At 31.2% G+C, this 21944-nt stretch overlaps 1 protein-coding gene across 7 annotated transcripts in view; it reads left to right on the forward strand.

Annotated features, from left to right (window-relative positions):
* Positions 1 to 21944, forward strand: part of chas (chascon) — a 223328-nt gene that overhangs the window by 9277 nt on the left and 192107 nt on the right. For 2 of the 7 annotated variants that reach the window (XM_088225085.1, XM_088225689.1), the window contains exon 1: positions 12805 to 13467. The exons of 1 other annotated variant lie outside the window; for it this stretch is intronic. The gene's annotated coding sequence lies outside the window, so the exon portion shown is untranslated. Of the gene's footprint in view, positions 1 to 12799; positions 13468 to 21944 lie in introns of those variants that run through there. 4 more of the 7 variants (XM_088225318.1, XM_088225395.1, XM_088225240.1 and 1 more) reach the window with 4 other exon arrangements.

A 21944-nucleotide genomic window follows, 5' to 3' on the forward strand; every position in this document is an offset into this window, starting at 1 on the left:
TGTAATATTATGTTCTAATAGTATAACGGAAGAAAAAAAATATTTATTACATCTAAATGGCTGGGTGGTGTCAAGTCAATTTAAAAATACTATTGTTTAAAACACACGTAGGCACCTTATAAAAAATTAAAAACAAATTATAGATTAAAACTAAAAGATACAATATCGACGAAATTATAATTGTAAGATAAAACAGCATGAAATGGGAATATTAAATTTTAATTGCTAATATCGATTATTCCACAAAATAAACAAAACGACGGAGAAAAACCTATTTTATCTATTTTTTGATATCCGGTTTTAAAAGTTTAGATTACAAATATTTAAATATTTTTAAAACTTTTTAATTAAAATAATGGAATAGATTTTAAATGAAAAATAAATCTATCCTGAGGAGATATGAGTAGGTTCTTGGTATATTTCAATAAAAAAAATTGAAAACTGTTATTGTAAAGTTTTCATTATTTATTTTTTTATTTTATTTATAAATCATAAAACACAAAATATTTTACAAGTATAATACGTTGAATTACATTCCCAGGAGTTACAACAACTCGATTCGGGACATAAATAATGTTCACATTTAAAAATTAAAACATATTGAGAACAACAAAGAAACAAAGCAAGTTTAGCACCTTATATTAAATATAGCACAACAATATATACGCCTAAAACCTTTTCTTACACAAGCAGAATAAATATGTATAAATAAACGCTTTTAAGAATAAAAAAAAGGAGTGAATATATTAAGGGAGATAAGGTCATTAGCATCACATGCCATGCAGATGATGCGGTTATAGTGGCGGCCTCCGTGGTGTAGTGGTCAAGACGCTTGACTCACGCACGGAAGGTTCCGGGTTTGCTTCCCGGTGAGAACACAAAAATTAAATGTGATTTTTCTCAAGCCTGGGTGTTCTGTGATGTAATTCACCACTGCAATTGGCCCTCCTGGCCTGTTGTGGTGCAAAAAAATAAAATAAATAGTGATGATAAGAACATAATATCCACCTCTGTTAGTAAACATCTGGATGCCTAAGAAATGTCGTATAGTATAATGAACACATGATTATTTGAAACATAATTCGGATATACAAAACGTGTGTCAGACCAAATCATGGTGTAAACAACAGACGTGAGGATAGATAGAGAGAAAATAAAAAAATACGAAAAACCCAGTAGAAAAATTAAATAGAAAATCTAAATAGAAAAACTAAATAACTGCTCAGAACGTAAGAGATGAAAGTACTAAATTATTATTTTAGTTAATTTGTTGTATTGTTGTTTTTTTTAAAAATATTTTTCTTAAGGTGCATAAACTTTGTCCTTAAAGCTTTTAAAAAGATGTTGTATACAATACAATCCCAGTTTTGCGCAAAAAAAACCGAGTGAAATTCGTGTGTTTTCAAGATATGCAAAGGCTAGCTATTACACCTGAGGCGGACTCCGCTATAGCGCGTACGAATATATTATTTCTCCATGATTATTATTATGTAAACAAAAGAAGCTAAAGTTGAAAAGTCCGCCCTTGGAATTTGTTTAGAACCTTCGCGCACAAACCGGTGTGTTATTAGTGCGGACCGGTTCTAGTGAAAAAGCGTTATTAGATTTAGCATTTGGCTGCACAGCGACGTGTAAATGCAATGACTTTCACACGGTTCAGTCAAGTGCTCGCATTTCGTGATCCTTATCTCCTTGGCTAAAACTGAGACCAGATGGAATGTACGGTAGTTGCGGATTGACTGGTCAAAGCTGGGAATTCCTTATTCTGCGCACAGTGCTGGATAGATAAATAATTCTTTTACGTTTTCGTATTCGCCACCTCTTATTTTTTCTTAGTGTGCACCATCTCTTTCTTCTTCTAAGTCTTTGTTGTCTCTTCCTTCCTTTTTCTTTGTAATTTTCTAATTTTTCGTCTTCGTAATCGCTTTATTGATTTTTTTCTTGTTTATTTTCGTTACCCACTTTTTTATTTTAATCTTCGTCGTAATCTGATTACGCCTTAGATGTTAGTTTAGAGGCTTTACATAATAAAACTTCACTAAAAAAAAACTTTTATGGTCAACTTTGCGGCAGGAAAACACGCAAAATACTGACATCGATTATTTATTAATTAAATGTGTTAGAAAATATTTAGTTTCTTGCATTAAAATAAAGGTGCATAAAATATAAACAATATAAACGAAAATTCACTCAATAGCTAAATATTTAAATTGTGAGTAAAAAAATATTTTTTGTTTTATTTGAGATGTGGGATACAGACACACTTTGTTTCACAAATTAAATTTATACGTTTTCATCAGCTGAATGGTAATTATTTGATACCTTAAGCTGTATTTTTATGGCAATGGATTAAATTACATTTTCAGCGTTCTTACTACTGACCGTAATAAATTTATTATAATAGTGGCATAAAACAAAACAAACAATCTACGGTACCTCGCGTACTGCGTACTGCGTACTGCGTACTGCGTACAGCGGAGTACGTCAATTTTGTTTTATGATATCTTCGCAATATTCATCGCGAAAATCGACTGATCACCATTATCATGTGCTTGAAAATCTCGGATGTCGTAAGTCGTAAATATAAGCCTTATTTTGTTGCGTTTATGATGCTTTTGTACTGCTCCTTATGGTAAGACATTCCTAGCATCCAATTATTTCCATACAATAAAAAAGCGGTACTGCTTATTACAAACGTAGCAATTTTATAAGCGTTAGATAGTTCATTATATTACTAAATCTTATACCTCTGAAAGAATATTCTTGTCGAAATTATTTTCCGTGGCATTTTGGTGGTCTTGCCATAGGTACTTTGAATCAAAAGCGATTATACAAACAAATAATGGAAAATATTATTCTACAAAAGCATCGATATTCACGGTTGAGACCGGAATATAAATTATTTTCTAAGTCATTATTGATGAATAAAAAATGTAATATTTATAGCCAGTATAATAATATGCGAAAAAAAAGTATCCCTACTTTCCTCCAAATATACGAGAATTAAAAAAAATACATTCGAGAATTTAGTCCGGAACCTTTTGAATAATAATCAAACCCAATAACCAGTTCACTGTCAAGTGGGTATAATATGTAGTTTTAATGCATTTTGATTGTTTTTAAACCTATTTTATATGGGAATGTCAAAGGATTCTTAAATAATATACCTGTAACAGGCTCACGGAGCATGACAGAAAAAGCATTTTCAGGAGTTTTGACGTATGTTCCTGCATTTATTTCTGATGGAATTAAAAAAAACTTTAATGTGTGATTTCAATCATTGTATACCTTAAATATTTACCTAACTATCGGTATAGTTAACACTTAAATCATTAGTAATATGTATATATTGCTTCTGTTGGAATGACAAAAAGTGATGTTTCTAATATCTGACGCTAAACTTTTATTCTTACATAATACACAGGTAAATTTTTAACGATTTGCCATTATTATGAAATAAAAAAAACTGCTTTTCATACATGTCATGAATCTTTTTTCCGCTATATTGCTTAGTTTTTTTTCACAAATCTATGCATTTAAATTAGCTATTTACCCCTTTCTCCCTGACAGAATACATATTTGAATGTTTTTTCTCGTTTTTACCATTTTAAAGTAATTAGTACCAAAAAAATACTTCTGGGGATCAGTTTTGCGTAGAGCTGTCACCTGTTTGGTTGTGTAAAATACTCCTCTACGAACTAATATAATAACTATGGCAGATAAGTTTTTTTGGTTTCATTATTACTCGTATGTTAGTTTTTGAAAATTTTTGGAAATAATATATACCGTGTTTTTTATTGTTTCAGCATTTATTTTGTGGAAGAAAATTTTGAATTTTATTAATATTTAAAGAATTCACTTTGTGGTCAAACATTTTACTAAATGTTATAAAATATTTGTATGTAACGATAAAATATTTTTATAATTTAATCAGTGCATGTTTGTCCTAATCAGTGCATGCGCTTATTAAAATACATGTCATGTTGGTTTTATATTTTTGTGTAACAACTATGTCGAAGGCGAATATTGGGTTTTGTACGTTGGTTTAATTTGTGTCCTGACGAAGATACAGGTATGTCTCGAAACCGGTAGACATAGAAAAGTCGGAAAGTGGTACTATAAAAATATTATATAACATTTAGCATTTTGAATTTATTTAAAATGAAACACTTTGTAATTTTTAACACACAAAAGTTTAATATGTTATAATTAACACAAATAGTTTCAGGTATTCTGAATTACCCATCATCAGGTGTAAATTTAGATTAGTTCATATTAACTCCTGATGATGGGTAATTCTTGGATGGAAATTTATTGTGTTGTAATATATTAAACTGTTATGCGTAAAAATTATAAAGTGTTTTATTTTAAATCAATTCAATATACCCATACCGTGTTGAATGTCGGTACGAATTTGTACCATTTTTTTTTTAGAATACGCAGTTAATAAAAACCAATGTAATCGTTTTCAAGCCACAAACATTACTCAAAAATTTATTCAAAAAGTATGTTCGGGAATCAGAGGTTTAAAACTATTTATTAATAGATTCTGAAAAATAAAACGGTTTTTGTAGCAGGCTAGTCGCACATGTGACGAATACACGATTACCTGTTATAATTCTAACGTCGGACAAGAGTTGTGGCGTGCGTGATACACATTTGATTATGAATACTGTGGTTTGATTTTGTTTACCGCATATTGATTAAAAAAATCTGTTGGTGTACATTTCATTGATTATTTATCACTTATTTATAACCAGAATTCTTTTGTACCAACTTAAAAGCATTCATTATTTTTTTTACACTGTTTATTTTGTACAGAGTTTATTGTATTGCTGTATAAGAAACTTCTTCCCACCAACCTAATCAACTATAATTTTGAATAAAAACACTTGCGGTCAACAATAAAATATAATTTAACAAATCATCGTCAAATATTCCTTTCAAAATTACTTTTATGACAAGAGGGAGAGGACGTATGGAAAACGAGTGCGTGAAAGGGGTTATAGGGAGAGAAGTAAATAAATGAGAGGTTAGAGTTATAAAAGATAGGGTTGATGGGGTAGTACATACTGAAAAATTGAAAAAGGAAAAAAAAAACTTTTTCTCTTACATCTATTATCCCTCGCGTAATATTTTGTAATAAGTGTATATAAAAAGAAGTTTAAAATACAAATAATAAAAAAAATCCTAATTCGTTTAAGGAACAATTACAAGGAATAAATTCTTAAGAGAAAACGCGCTCTATATTTTCTTCACACGAACGTATTCCCGAATTTTCTCTCCAGATTATGGCACTAGAGCAATGTATTTTTTAATCTCTTTAGATATTAACATTTAACGTGTCTCTATTGTATTGTTTTTTTTAATAAATGGTTTATTATGGAAACTGGGACCATTCAAAAACCCTAAAAAGCTATCAGTTTTATTTACCGGATATACGGTTAACAAACATAATAACTATTTTTAAAAAGGCAAAAAAAAACGGCACAGGAAATTTCGTTCTTATACTTTTATCAGTTCATTTTTGGGGTACGGAAAACGGGACAACGAAAGTTCGATTTTGTCGATTTTAAATCGATTTCAATCAGTCCGAAGCAACGTGCAGTTTACCTTTTTAGAGAGTGATATAAAAAAAAAAATTCAAATACCTTTTTATCAAAAAATTATTCCTCCGCACATCTCCGTGAACACTTACAAACCGTTATATTACTGGACTAGATATACTGTATAATAACACAGGATGCAAAGCAGAGAAATATGAATAAATGGGTAACAAAACATAAATATAATAGAATAGAGAATGGTTTAAAAAAAAAGGTTAATATAATATAAACCTAAGCCAAAATTAAAAAAAATAATAATAATGTATCGTTTTATGAGCGCTATGATTTTCAAAGGTTTGTATTTCTGAAATTACTCCGCGTGTGACGTCTCAAGTTCTCTTCCGCTTTTACTCGATCAGTTCTGACGATTGGTCCGTTGACGGTTAGTAAACCGGAAATTTTCCACCGCTCTCTTATATTTATTGATTCATATGAACTAGTGAGTCCTGAAAAGTAGTTTGTTTTTATGAAAATATTTTGTAAATTTTTTTTCACACATTCCCAAGTAAGTTTGCGGCATAATTTAATGCTCTAATTTTTTCCGCGCGATAGAAAACATTTTGTCGATCTAATTTCCAGAAGAGCTAAAAAATTGTATGTTAAAAGTGCCTTTATTATGTTATCTAGGGCTATAAGAGCTTATTTTAAAAGTGCTCAACAAACTTATTAGATTTTGATGTAAAACTAGTTATATTCAACATTAGATCTCTCAGATTTTTATTCGCAATTAATCCGTAACAGAAACACAAAAAAATACTTCAAGTACGTTAAGAAATAACAACAATCAACATTTTTATCCGTTTGACCCAATAAAAACGTGATGGTATTATAATGATAGTATTTAATGATATAAATCATTAAAGTAGTAAGCACTAGAAAATGCAATACCTAATTGCAATTTAATAAGACGTAACCTACCTTCATAGGTTTGATTACGCCGATCTTAATTACGCATATAATTATATTTAAGAAAAAAAAGTAAAACATGAATCTAATGAAAAGATAAATTAATGTTTTATAAAAACATATTCTTACATATTTTCCTTGATTTAAAAAAAAAAACAATCAATAGCAACAGAGATAAAGAACATTTTCGCAAGATGAAATTATAGCCTAAGCATTTACAGGGCCTATGGTCGATCATTTGCATGTTAAAGTAGTAGTTTTTCATATTGTGCAACATTCAACATTCTGCCTTCTGTTTAAACATCCATATGAAAAAAAAACTAAAAAACCTTAAACCATTTCTTTTAATAATCCATTTTTAATTAATTTATTTTATTTAATTAATTAATTTATTTATTCCTTTATAGATATGCTATTCTGGATTCTATTTATATTTTAACATTTTTGGAAAAGATTTTAACAAATTGCAACCATAAGAGAATTTTTTTATACATGGGAATTTAGAAGTCTTGGCAAATATAGGGCTTATTACCTTTAATTAGAATGAATGGAATATTCAAACATAGGCAAAAGGGTTCATATTACACATGGTGTAAAGTGGGCAGTTAAACCAGCCAATAAAAGGTCATAAGACCTGTAAATTTCTAGAATTCCTTATTCCTTTCTCAAGAATGTTCTTCATCTCTATATCGAAATGTTAATCTTAATAACCCCTTAGGGGGTAAACCCAGTTCTTGTCTACAAACATTTTGATAAACTAAAAATATAGTCATTTAGTATAAAATTAAAATAAATAACTATTAATACTACACGAAGTTGTTGAAAATTTACAGAGTTTAGGGCTAGCAACATTGCTTAAAGACAGTTAATAATACATTATTTCATTTGCTCAAAACATAAAAAACTAAAAAAAACTCAGGCTCTCCGTGACCAATTTCAGCAAGGAAAACAGTCAGTAACCTTTTAAGCTTGAGACTCTTTAAGCAGTTCCACGGTTCTCGCATTATATTATATATTTTTAGTCCAATGTGAGAGTACTGTCTCCATGTCAAACAAATTCTAACCATTCTTGGAGAATTCAGATATCTATTGGAACTCCAGTGTGATGATGCTGATAAATTGATGGCTGCTAACATGAGTGACCACCACTTATTCTTATTCTTTAAGGTGAAGGTCAGTACTATATATGTTCCTGACGTCACTGTGACCTGTGAAGATCTATTGTGATGGGTTGCCGTGAAAAGTTCTTTCCCCCCAAGCCCAGGTTATTTAAAAATCCTGGCTAAAGGCTGGAAAGCGAGAGTTTTCATTTTGTTAAATCTTCACTTCCAAGCCCAGATCTGTAAAATGTCGAGCTGATAAGTAGTACGTAAGCTTTTTAACATCCTCAGGTTTAACTAGCAATTTTCCGAGGATGCGGCTTCTTTTATGATGTAGAGCATCACATTAACATAGAATGTGTATAGAATTTTCCTCATCTGCACTGCAGACTTTACATCTAGAAGTTTTGGAAAAGTTCATTCTAGCAAAGCGTTTGTTCAATCTGCAGTGCCTTGTAAAGGCTTTAGTGATAACCCTCACTTGATTTCGGCTGAGCTTTATTCGGTCAAAAGCAAACCTCTGCGAGTATCAGATTCGTCGCATGGTGCTGACTTCCGCATGTACTTTTTGCCCATGACCTTTAACCTAAGCTCTGGCTCAGACCTAACCAAATCTAAGATCGTTTCAAAGAGCCTTTTTGGGTAACCCAGAAAAGGGCTCAGGGTCTATTGGGCCCACTGCCTTCAGTAAGTATTGCTGTCTTATATCAAACACTGCAAATTTCTTGAATGGAGAACCACCCAGATATCTGTTATGTTTTTTTACAGTAGTTCTTATGGATGACTTTTGAGCTTTTGCTGCTGAGTCCAACCCAGTCTAGGTACAACTACCCCAATTAATTACACCGTACGTCATGATAGAATGTGCCAGAGAAAAGTAAAAGCATTTCAACACTTTGGGTCTTAGTTTATTCCTTAGAGATTTAGAGAAATGCATCAAGCGCTTTGTTTTATCTAAAATTGTTTCAATATGCATATGTCACTTTGAAAATCTATCAATTCTAGTTTTTAATTTAAATTTGTGTTACATTTTTTTTAAATAAAGAGTTTAGAAATAACCTCTATATTAGTAGAATACTTTTGCGTAATAAAATGCTAACATCTATAATTTTTTTATCGTTTCCGAGACTTTCCAATTTTCTGTAAATTTAATTTAATATGGCGATACCATTAAGGTGAGTTACTCATTATGGTTTTATGATGAATCGGTTTAATACATTATATCTTCTTCGTTATGGTCTGATTATGTCTCGAGAAAATTAGACTAATTTTAATGACTTTAATTTGTTGAAGTGAAATGAGAAATTAAATTGCAGATTTAATGAACAAGCAAAACACAGTGTCAGTAAATAAAAATAGCACATGGAAATCAATAAATAAAACATAAATTATTTAAGGTAGTTCTTGAATAATTTAACATCACAAACTGAATTATTTCATCGGATGTAAATCAACTTCCCAAAAGCAACACTTTAATCGTGTATGTATATTAAAATAAAATATTTACATTCGTCATCATATTACACCTGTTCTCAGTGCATAGGGCACTGAGTTGGTTCATTAAATGAAGAGTACCTTCATCAGTTTTGTTGCATGGATGGTACGGTCAAATTATCCTTTAGACGCTAGTCCAGATACAATGAAATATTTTAGTAAAAAAACACTTTTAAAACCAATATTACACATTCTCCCTGCCAGGAATCAAACCTAATAAATCAAGCGTGGCAAAAAACATTGATTTCTTTATACTGAATTTTTAGCTAAGAGTAGCCATCGAGTCGATAGCACTTGTTCAGGATTCTGGTTCTATTACCCACACACTGTATTCTTAATCCACCTGGACACAGAGAAGATGATGATATAATTTACAATAGATGGTAATCTCGCCTGCTGAGAATCATAGTGGTGTAAGTCCAAAAATTCGGTTTTCGAGTTGGACTTCGAAATGAAACTTTTTTCATACGTGATTTACGAAAGTATATTAAATAAAAACTAATAAAAAAACTAACAAGGCCAGTTGTTGCCCCGCTTTGTAATTAATGGTTTTGTAAAACTACGAAATGCTTTTTTCTCCATATTATGAAAGTTAGATATATGCCACTATGATTCTCAACAGGCAATGTGATTGTCATATATATAATCAGTTCATGTCTGGAAAATGTTAATTACTAGCCAAAATATAAATGCATAAATATAATAATAACGGCATGTTTTAATTTGCTCGAATTCTTTACCGAACAATGAAAAACGCGATTTAAAATGTTAAAATATTCTACATACATAATATTATTATATTTAGTAGGACTGCTCCAAAAAACCCCAGCTTTGGTTAATTTGAAAAATCAAGGAGTAAAATTAAATGTTGTATTTTCCTTAATATTTTCAGGTAGGGACAGAGACAATTCAATAAATTAGTTTTTGTTTATTTTAACAATATATTTAACACAATTAATAAAAAAAAATTCATTAAATTTAAATGTTCTCCCCTGCAAACTTGTATTTATTTTACTTTATTAAGGATTTTTACAGCTTTTACAGAACATTAAGAAATATGAAAAAAAACACCTGTTAATTTAATACAAGATAATATAGAAAGAGACAGTTTACATAATCGTGTGTGAGACGTTTGTGTTATGTACGTATGTGAATATGTGCGCAAGGGTGCGTTTGAATAGGTGAGTTAATATTTTTAAAAAAAGTTTTAAGAGGTGAGGGGTATAGTAGAGGGTTTGGAAAGAAGTTTGATTGTTTAAAAATATGTTTAATATTTCAAAACCTCTTTAAAAATATTTTTTTACTTAAATATACATAATGAACTAATATTTAATATCGTGTAACCAAAACTGACGTACTGCCCATTTCTATTCGATGGCTTAAGAGCCATCGAATAGAAATGGGTGAAGATGAATAATTTCATGCCAATATATAAAAAATAAAATATTATAGGCGTAAGAAACACGTAAAATACGAGTATATAGTTCATTATAATTGTAATTTATTGTAATATTGTTATCACAGCTGTGTTATTGAGTTTAAGGCCAATAACATTTTACTAACAATGACAACATGACCCTACAATGAGTCGTTAAGAAATATTTTTATTCTCTAAATGAGATTCCACGCCTAAAAATCTTCCTCAAATCCAGGTCGCCATTTCAACAATGAAAATATACTGCTAGCGCAATGTACGTTTATAGAATTCTAATGATGATTTCTTCATACACAGAATTTAGAAATCAAGAGGATTAGATTCAACTTTTTTTATAAAAGGTTGATAGTTATCAATAAAAATGTAAAACTTTGAACTTTTTAAACTGTCTCAGTGCCAAAGTAGAATCCGTTTTTGTCTTTAACAGTTAATAAAAACAATAATGAGAAAGTTTAGTAACTGAAAAAACAAAATTTGTAAAAAGACTATCATCACACTAAGCCAAAATAATAATAATTAAAAAAAAAAAATGTTTTGGAATTCAACCATAAACAAGTACTTAGGTACCTACTTAAATTCAGATTTGAATATTAATAATTTTTAATTTTGGAATTCAAACATAAACGAATACCTAGGTACCTATTTATCAATGAAAAGTCTTTTTCCTTTAATCCAGACAGTTTTTGTACGCTTTCACGACACAATGAGGCATTTTTCTTTTAATTTCTTTTGTCATAATTTTAGAGGGCTCAGGGTAAAACGTGGTCTGACTTTTCTTCATTAACACGTATTCCCGTATTTTTTCCCTTGATTATGGCACTACAGCAGTGATTTTTGCACGATTTTGATTTGAGCACGACGAGGACTCTTCACTAATCACATAAGGAGATAAAACGAAAAACTGACCCTTATTACGAATATGTAAATCGCTCAAAAAAGGCAAAAATAAATAACGTGTGTTCTTATTTCTTTATTAATATGCTTATATATACGAGTATAATTCTTCTGTTTGCGTGTATATTACTGAACTCCTCCTAAACAGCTGAACCGATTTTGATGCAATTTTGTGTGTGTATTTGAGTAAATCCCTAGATGGTTTGGATTCACAATTGGACCGGTAAGTGGTTTTGCAATCTCAATGTCAAATGTTACTTAGTACATATATATTTTTCAAAGTTCGAGATTAGCAATAAGCAAAAATTGACAAATCTGCTTTCCTTCAATACTTTTGCTTTTATTTGCATTTGATATATCTTGATATTTTTATGTTTTTTCATTTTGTATTTTTGTATTATTTAATTTAGTACTCAATCTTATTTGGAATATTTTTTATTACTCTTGTTTCTTTCTACAGTGTAGAGTGAGTTTCTAAAAACCATATCTAAATAATCATTTCAAATTTATTTATATATATATATATATATATATTATTTTTTTATTGATTTCAATGATACTATTATTTTGTTTTTTTTTCAATACTACGATATTTTACTTTTACACTATTATTTTTATTATTTTAATGATACTATTATTTTATATATTTGATTATGTATGAATCGAAATTTGTATAATTTATATTTTAATATTTATGTCTGATTATCTTTTTAAAATTATATTCTATGAAATTTTATTATTTATTACTTATACCTTGTTTTTCTGGATTGTTATTTTATTGCATCACATTTCATTATACTTGAATCTAATTAATTTTACCATGTATTTTTTATTGTTAATTATTACTGCTTGACATGGGCACACCCTAAAAAGTCTTAAAAAGTTCGCTTATATTTCAACGAGTGTAATTTTGAATGAATAAATAAATATAGTTTGAATGAATAAATAACCAGCTAATAGCAAGACAAGCTTACGTTCAAGCAGGAAAACGTCTGTCGGGTCCGCTAGTATTTCATAAAATAGTGATGTGTTCCAAACTCCATGAGACCAAAAGACATGTATTGTGTTGGGATGCAACATAATGGATAACGGAAGAAAAATGATAAAATAAACATGAATTTTTCATCACCATCTGGACAAAACGCAGCATAATAGAACCGATTTTATTTATTTATTCATGCAAATAGATATATATTACAAAAAAAATAATAAAAACATATCCCAAACTCTATGAGGCAATCTGTATACTCTATGATTTAGTTCAAAGCCTTACGATATTATTTTTGTGTGCGTAGTGGAGTATTTTACTCTTCACATACGAGCGAAAACTTACGCTTACTACCGAAAAGATAGGTTGGTTTTATGATTCAGTATTCAGTTCGCACAGCGGCAAGCTGGAGTACCGGCGTCAGTTTAGAGAACAATCCATTCAACAGTACGGCTAAACATCGGGTATAGTTTTTGCCGATCGAGCGGCGGGTGGTACAAGTTCTGTAGTGACTGTTCTAACGGCCCGCGTTCGTCAATCACTTTTCATTTCATTCGTTACCGGAAAATCTGTCCGACCGGCCGCGGCCGCTCCTTCCTCCATACGGCGGGAAAATCCGAACACCTACTTCGGTAGATACACACAAACGCGAATAACACATTTGTACGGTGATCTTCGTATTTCTTGTGATGTGATAAGTGAAAACCGTCCATATTTTCAAACAAAGTGCAGACTTCTGTGTTTTATTAGTGAATTTTTTCGTCTATATTAAAGTGATCGTTAAAGAAAAACGTTTTTTGGATACAAAAATACATATTCAGTCTTAATTCGAATGAAGTTTTAAGTGTCTCGTTAATTAATTTCATAAACTAAACATGTGGAGTTTTTATATTTTGCATAAAAAACAAGTAATGTTAAACTTTTTGCAGGACCATGTGGAAGTTTTAAATCTCGCTTGTAATGCAAATTTTTACTGGAAATCTTAATCAAATAATTACTAGGTTAGACTTTAAGCAAATCAAAACACCAGTAAAACTTAACTAAGTATGAGTTATTTATTTTAAAAACAAATTATTATTAAATTAGAACTACCAGCAAAATTCATCTTCGCGGACGATAAAGATCCGCTGATAATTGGTCGGCCTACTACGGATGTCGAATAAACATAAAATCGTTGGATTTCTGTGTTCATTTAAAACACGTCGTGTTCCTCGATGCATGTTAACAGTTAATGTATGAACTGTGTAGAAATAAGACTTCCAACTTAGATTAAACAGTACTTTTCATGCAAACTGTTTGCTATTGCAAACATTTGCCAATATAAGATTATTAAGATAATAAAGATCCGCCGATAATTGGTCGGCCTACTACGGATGTCGAATAAACATAAAATCGTTGGATTTCTGTGTTCATTTAAAACACGTCGTGTTCCTCGATGCATGTTAACAGTTAATGTATGAACTGTGTAGAAATAAGACTTCCAACTTAGATTAAACAGTACTTTTCATGCAAACTGTTTGCTATTGCAAACATTTGCCAATATAAGATTATTAAGATAATAAAGATCCGCCGATAATTGGTCGGCCTACTACGGATGTCGAATAAACATAAAATCGTTGGATTTCTGTGTTCATTTAAAACACGTCGTGTTCCTCGATGCATGTTAACAGTTAATGTATGAACTGTGTAGAAATAAGACTTCCAACTTAGATTAAACAGTACTTTTCATGCAAACTGTTTGCTATTGCAAACATTTGCCAATATAAGATTATTAAGATAATAAAGATCCGCTGATAATTGGTCGGCCTACTACGGATGTCGAATAAACATAAAATCGTTGGATTTCTGTGTTCATTTAAAACACGTCGTGTTCCTCGATGCATGTTAACAGTTAATGTATGAACTGTGTAGAAATAAGACTTCCAACTTAGATTAAACAGTACTTTTCATGCAAACTGTTTGCTATTGCAAACATTTGCCAATATAAGATTATTAAGATAATAAAGATCCGCCGATAATTGGTCGGCCTACTACGGATGTCGAATAAACATAAAATCGTTGGATTTCTGTGTTCATTTAAAACACGTCGTGTTCCTCGATGCATGTTAACAGTTAATGTATGAACTGTGTAGAAATAAGACTTCCAACTTAGATTAAACAGTACTTTTCATGCAAACTGTTTGCTATTGCAAACATTTGCCAATATAAGATTATTAAGATAATAAAGATCCGCCGATAATTGGTCGGCCTACTACGGATGTCGAATAAACATAAAATCGTTGGATTTCTGTGTTCATTTAAAACACGTCGTGTTCCTCGATGCATGTTAACAGTTAATGTATGAACTGTGTAGAAATAAGACTTCCAACTTAGATTAAACAGTACTTTTCATGCAAACTGTTTGCTATTGCAAACATTTGCCAATATAAGATTATTAAGATAATAAAGATCCGCCGATAATTGGTCGGCCTACTACGGATGTCGAATAAACATAAAATCGTTGGATTTCTGTGTTCATTTAAAACACGTCGTGTTCCTCGATGCATGTTAACAGTTAATGTATGAACTGTGTAGAAATAAGACTTCCAACTTAGATTAAACAGTACTTTTCATGCAAACTGTTTGCTATTGCAAACATTTGCCAATATAAGATTATTAAGATAATAAAGATCCGCCGATAATTGGTCGGCCTACTACGGATGTCGAATAAACATAAAATCGTTGGATTTCTGTGTTCATTTAAAACACGTCGTGTTCCTCGATGCATGTTAACAGTTAATGTATGAACTGTGTAGAAATAAGACTTCCAACTTAGATTAAACAGTACTTTTCATGCAAACTGTTTGCTATTGCAAACATTTGCCAATATAAGATTATTAAGATAATAAAGATCCGCCGATAATTGGTCGGCCTACTACGGATGTCGAATAAACATAAAATCGTTGGATTTCTGTGTTCATTTAAAACACGTCGTGTTCCTCGATGCATGTTAACAGTTAATGTATGAACTGTGTAGAAATAAGACTTCCAACTTAGATTAAACAGTACTTTTCATGCAAACTGTTTGCTATTGCAAACATTTGCCAATATAAGATTATTAAGATAATAAAGATCCGCCGATAATTGGTCGGCCTACTACGGATGTCGAATAAACATAAAATCGTTGGATTTCTGTGTTCATTTAAAACACGTCGTGTTCCTCGATGCATGTTAACAGTTAATGTATGAACTGTGTAGAAATAAGACTTCCAACTTAGATTAAACAGTACTTTTCATGCAAACTGTTTGCTATTGCAAACATTTGCCAATATAAGATTATTAAGATAATAAAGATCCGCCGATAATTGGTCGGCCTACTACGGATGTCGAATAAACATAAAATCGTTGGATTTCTGTGTTCATTTAAAACACGTCGTGTTCCTCGATGCATGTTAACAGTTAATGTATGAACTGTGTAGAAATAAGACTTCCAACTTAGATTAAACAGTACTTTTCATGCAAACTGTTTGCTATTGCAAACATTTGCCAATATAAGATTATTAAGATAATAAAGATCCGCCGATAATTGGTCGGCCTACTACGGATGTCGAATAAACATAAAATCGTTGGATTTCTGTGTTCATTTAAAACACGTCGTGTTCCTCGATGCATGTTAACAGTTAATGTATGAACTGTGTAGAAATAAGACTTCCAACTTAGATTAAACAGTACTTTTCATGCAAACTGTTTGCTATTGCAAACATTTGCCAATATAAGATTATTAAGATAATAAAGATCCGCCGATAATTGGTCGGCCTACTACGGATGTCGAATAAACATAAAATCGTTGGATTTCTGTGTTCATTTAAAACACGTCGTGTTCCTCGATGCATGTTAACAGTTAATGTATGAACTGTGTAGAAATAAGACTTCCAACTTAGATTAAACAGTACTTTTCATGCAAACTGTTTGCTATTGCAAACATTTGCCAATATAAGATTATTAAGATAATAAAGATCCGCCGATAATTGGTCGGCCTACTACGGATGTCGAATAAACATAAAATCGTTGGATTTCTGTGTTCATTTAAAACACGTCGTGTTCCTCGATGCATGTTAACAGTTAATGTATGAACTGTGTAGAAATAAGACTTCCAACTTAGATTAAACAGTACTTTTCATGCAAACTGTTTGCTATTGCAAACATTTGCCAATATAAGATTATTAAGATAATAAAGATCCGCTGATAATTGGTCGGCCTACTACGGATGTCGAATAAACATAAAATCGTTGGATTTCTGTGTTCATTTAAAACACGTCGTGTTCCTCGATGCATGTTAACAGTTAATGTATGAACTGTGTAGAAATAAGACTTCCAACTTAGATTAAACAGTACTTTTCATGCAAACTGTTTGCTATTGCAAACATTTGCCAATATAAGATTATTAAGATAATAAAGATCCGCCGATAATTGGTCGGCCTACTACGGATGTCGAATAAACATAAAATCGTTGGATTTCTGTGTTCATTTAAAACACGTCGTGTTCCTCGATGCATGTTAACAGTTAATGTATGAACTGTGTAGAAATAAGACTTCCAACTTAGATTAAACAGTACTTTTCATGCAAACTGTTTGCTATTGCAAACATTTGCCAATATAAGATTATTAAGATAATAAAGATCCGCCGATAATTGGTCGGCCTACTACGGATGTCGAATAAACATAAAATCGTTGGATTTCTGTGTTCATTTAAAACACGTCGTGTTCCTCGATGCATGTTAACAGTTAATGTATGAACTGTGTAGAAATAAGACTTCCAACTTAGATTAAACAGTACTTTTCATGCAAACTGTTTGCTATTGCAAACATTTGCCAATATAAGATTATTAAGATAATAAAGATCCGCTGATAATTGGTCGGCCTACTACGGATGTCGAATAAACATAAAATCGTTGGATTTCTGTGTTCATTTAAAACACGTCGTGTTCCTCGATGCATGTTAACAGTTAATGTATGAACTGTGTAGAAATAAGACTTCCAACTTAGATTAAACAGTACTTTTCATGCAAAATGTTTGCTATTGCAAACATTTGCCAATATAAGATTATTACTACAGATAAGGAAAACAAAGTGCAAATTTATAAATTAATTAGGTAGGAACTGAAAATTTAAAAAGTTCAATTTCGCAAAATAGTACAATCGGTTTTGTATGTACTAAAATTTGATATTGAAGTGAAGTTTATTATTTTGATTTCTAATTATGATATTTAGCTATTACTCCGACACCGTTTTGATGGATTAAATTATCCGTAAAATTTGAAAGTAACATCTGTTTCGGTTTCAGAGCGTTTTAATAGAAAAATTTAAATCAAAACCATTTAGGTTTTGATCAGCATAAATAACTAATTACATTTTTTCAAGTCAGATGCCTAAAAACATTTTTAATTAATTCAAAATGTTTTTGCACAAAATAAATGCTGAAACAATAAATAATCTAACATTTAAAACAGAATAAACAAAAGTAAGTGTTTAAGTTTGCTAACCCTTACTTTAATTTTTCTTTTTTTCTAATTCAACCAATTAGAAATTACGTAATATTTTTTAAATAGTTATTATTAAAACGAATTATGGTAGTGATTCTTATTTTTTTTTTGGCGTAATTCGATGCTTTACGTAACTACGCTGGAACTCGTTTTTCAGTGTGACGAATACTATGGCAAAAAAGGCTTTTGGTAATCTGATTTTTGACCTAGGTGCGGGCAATTAACATTCTTCGTTGATTTCGTCTAATTTTAGCAAGGTTAAAATTAGAAGGTTACACACTAAATCCCGATAGTAGTAATTCATTTTGATAGGAAAAATTAATCAAGCGTACGCCTTAATTCTAATAATTAATCGTTTTATTTTTGCTCGTTAGATTATGGTTTGATAATCATTGAATGAAACATTACGAGTTATTTCAGGATGTAAAAAATATATTGTAAAAGTATTCTTCTTAATCCAGTGCGTGTGTTTCTAGTCTAATGCAATCTTATATCTTGCTCGTGAATACTGCGTGCTAGTCGGAATCTTTAAAAAGATGTTACAATCTAAATCATTCAACTTAGTAATTGAAAAACATCGACTTACATTTCCATAAATCAAAACCATAACATTTTGAATGGTACGGAGTTACACAATACTTAAGCTGTCCAGTCGACGACCGTTGCGTTTGATCTAACATGCGGCGAATGCTCATATAAAATTTCACATTAGAATTGTACAAGTATGTCGTGCGGATAAACGTGCATTACTTGCGGAGGTAATTTAAAAGATTTTCTTAATAAACCCGGGCACTGATTCACGCAGTTCCTCGGAAAGACGGGGTTCTCACCAACCCCGCATCGTAAATCCGCGTAATTTATCGCGTTCCTTCCTTCGGCGATGCTGGTCCTCCTCGGAGCCGGCTTAATGAGACGCGGCGTGAGTCAGATTCCTATCTGCGACCTGCAAAGTGGAAGTGCAGAACACCTGTTGAATAGCAAAAACTTTATTGCTCCATGCAAAAATATCACAATGGCGCGGCGATAGCAGAATGTTCCCACGGCATAGAAACTAGCTCTCGATCCATACCCGCCTCTTGCTGCAACAATATTACGAGATATTTCTCTATACTATCAATGTCTAAGGTTCCAACCCCTTCGCCCGGTCTAGGTGCGTTCATACTATCATATTATCATACTCCTTAACTCCCGACTATTGTTCGTTTAGATTTACGAAACGCTAACACGTTTCATTGTCAATATTCACACGATTGTTTTTCAAGAATTCGCTTTTTGTTTTTTCAATGACGTGTGTACTAGTAACGAAAACGTGAGTTTTATTTGTGTGAACCATTGTGATTAATCAAGATTAACAAATTAACTTATCGCAATATGCAAATTTACAATTACCTATTTCAAAATGGCTTCGTCACAACTAAGAGAAATAATATCGTAGTTTACCGCTGAGTGTGCGTTTTGGGTGTCCCGTTGAAGATTGTTATCGAAAAGATGATACTTCCAAACGAAGGTCTATCCATACGTGAGTAGATAAATAACTAAGCAAGAATTGGTGGATTATTTAAGGATTCCAACTAAGGTACTATGCCTTCCGCGGTAGGCGCGTGACAGGAAGACACGACTATATTTCGATACGCATAATATTTGCCAACAATCATGAAATATTCATATAAACCATCGATAAAAAACGCACATACTTGGGTGAGAAAAATGCAACGAGCGTTTTCCCAAGTATTTTTTTCTGTTTCAAATGTACGATATTGTTTACATGTTTTGGGCTGTGATATATGAGCGTAGTATAGCCTTCGGCAGTATTTGGTTGCTTACAAAATAGATTCGAACTAATTGAAGGCTTTCTCGCCATAAGCAGATCGAGTTTTAAAGGTCTGAACGTTCAAAAGGAAAACGGTAATGACGTTATTATAATACTTAATAATATTTATTGTTTATCGGTATTACAGTACTGTATATATTTATACACAATAACAATACTATTGTCTATTTCGGCATGTCTTTTCGAATATGTTTCAAAAGTCTGGAGCCATACTTTCAATATCTTACCGCTCGGTGATTCAACTGATAAACATCAAACATTTCAGAATTTCTTTCTTTTAGCGCAGTATTTAAACAAAGACATTTAAATTTTATTGCTTAGTAAACATTTCGAACTATGAACCCAATCATTTCTTACAACATCCAGTCACTTGCTTTGCTTCAATTTACGTCTAATAGAAAGAAAACCATTATGTCTAATACGCTTCCGTTGACCAATTCGTGGTAGTATTATTTTAACAAGGTATAGCAAACAATATATGCTTTATTTTGACTTATATGAAAAAAAAATCAACTCATAAAACTTGCTGTCCTTAAAATATTAGACCTTTAACCTACGTGAAAAATTGCATTAAAACAAATGATATTACAATCTTATCTGATAATTCAAACAAACCGGTCCCTTCGTAGTGTTGTAGACTCACGGATCAAAGGCCCGAGGTTCAAGTCCCACTCGACCATATCTTGACTTAAATTTTTAAGCACAATTTATTTACTACATCTACTTAGTCTAAAAATAAAAATGTTTGGGTAAATAATAAGTACTACAGTATTTTTTCCTAATTTAAAAATATACCCAAATATTTATATTAAAGATAATGTCTATGTAAGCGAGTGTTTAAAGTGATATTTAGAAGTCTTTCATTAATTTATGAGCGGCCTCCGTGGTGTAGTAGTTAAGACGCTTGACTCATACACGGAAGGTCCAAGATTCAGTGATAACACAATTATATTAATGAATAAATGAGGTATTATCCTTGGCTCAACCCGACCGAGTTTCTCCAGGGTATGCTTGGCTACAACAGTTTAGAGACTAGAAAGAATGTGTATTTGACTACTTATTTTTATCGACTGTTGCGCGGCATTGTCGTTAATCTTGAAATTATGATGAGCACCGGTTTGTATGTTCCTGATAATTACCCAAGACAGCGTCAGCATAGATTATTTCATATTCCAATATACAGGACCAACCTGGCGATGGTTATACCTGCTGGAAGGGCTACCGCTATGCTGAACAACATCGCTCTGAATGTTTATCTGTTCCATGTATCCGAAGGGGTTTTCCAGAGCAGGATTCTCCTGTTATCTTGACAAAAGTTTCTTTGTGTATTTTTCGTCTTTTTATAATACGTACGTCTTGAATTATAGTTTGTTATGTACCTCGTATTTTTAAATAAATGAATTGAAATGAATGAATGAGAGAAAAAAAAAACTCAAGCCTGGGTGTTTTTTCATGTAATTTTCCTCTTTTATTGTGACTACTGACTACTGATCTGTTTTGGTGCAAAAAATAAAATAAATTTTTTATTGTTATTCAATAAAAATATATGTAAAACAAATGTAATAGATGCGTTTAACAAACAATTAGTTACTGATAATAATTCAATAAACAGATTTTGAAGTTGATGGACTTTTAGGAAGAAAGAATCCTCCGATTTACATAATAATTTGACGCTAAAACTCAAATGTGGTTATGTCCACTGTAATCAAATATGAGTAGATAATTTTTTTATCTTTGAGTGATTAATATAACCAGTGAGTTCCTATTGATTTTAAACTGGGTTTTAGAAGAAATAAAGGAGAAAGCTATTTTTAAACTGAATATTATTTTTTAAAACAACATAATTTATTTTATTTTATTTTTGAAATCAACAGTTCTACATACATATTTATAGTAAACAAACAGATATAGTGTATGAACTCAGAACTAATAATAGATTTAAACAAAGTATAAAAAGTTAGTAAAGAAAATATATTACATATTAAACAAATACATTTAAGTTTATACATATCAAAATGTTTTTTTTATGTATTCGTAAATATTTTTTAATAATCAAAGAATTTTTAATATTTTTTTAGTAAGTTATTGTAGATTGGGCGGGATTAGGACAAGAATGCTTGAAGAGAGGATAAAGAGGAGAAGGGAGATGTACATATTTATTATTGTAA

The sequence above is a fragment of the Micrasema longulum genome, unplaced genomic scaffold, assembly GCF_059751315.1.
Source record: "Micrasema longulum isolate JH-2025_06_02 unplaced genomic scaffold, ASM5975131v1 h1tg000006l, whole genome shotgun sequence".
Taxonomy (NCBI): Eukaryota; Metazoa; Arthropoda; class Insecta; order Trichoptera; family Brachycentridae; genus Micrasema; species Micrasema longulum.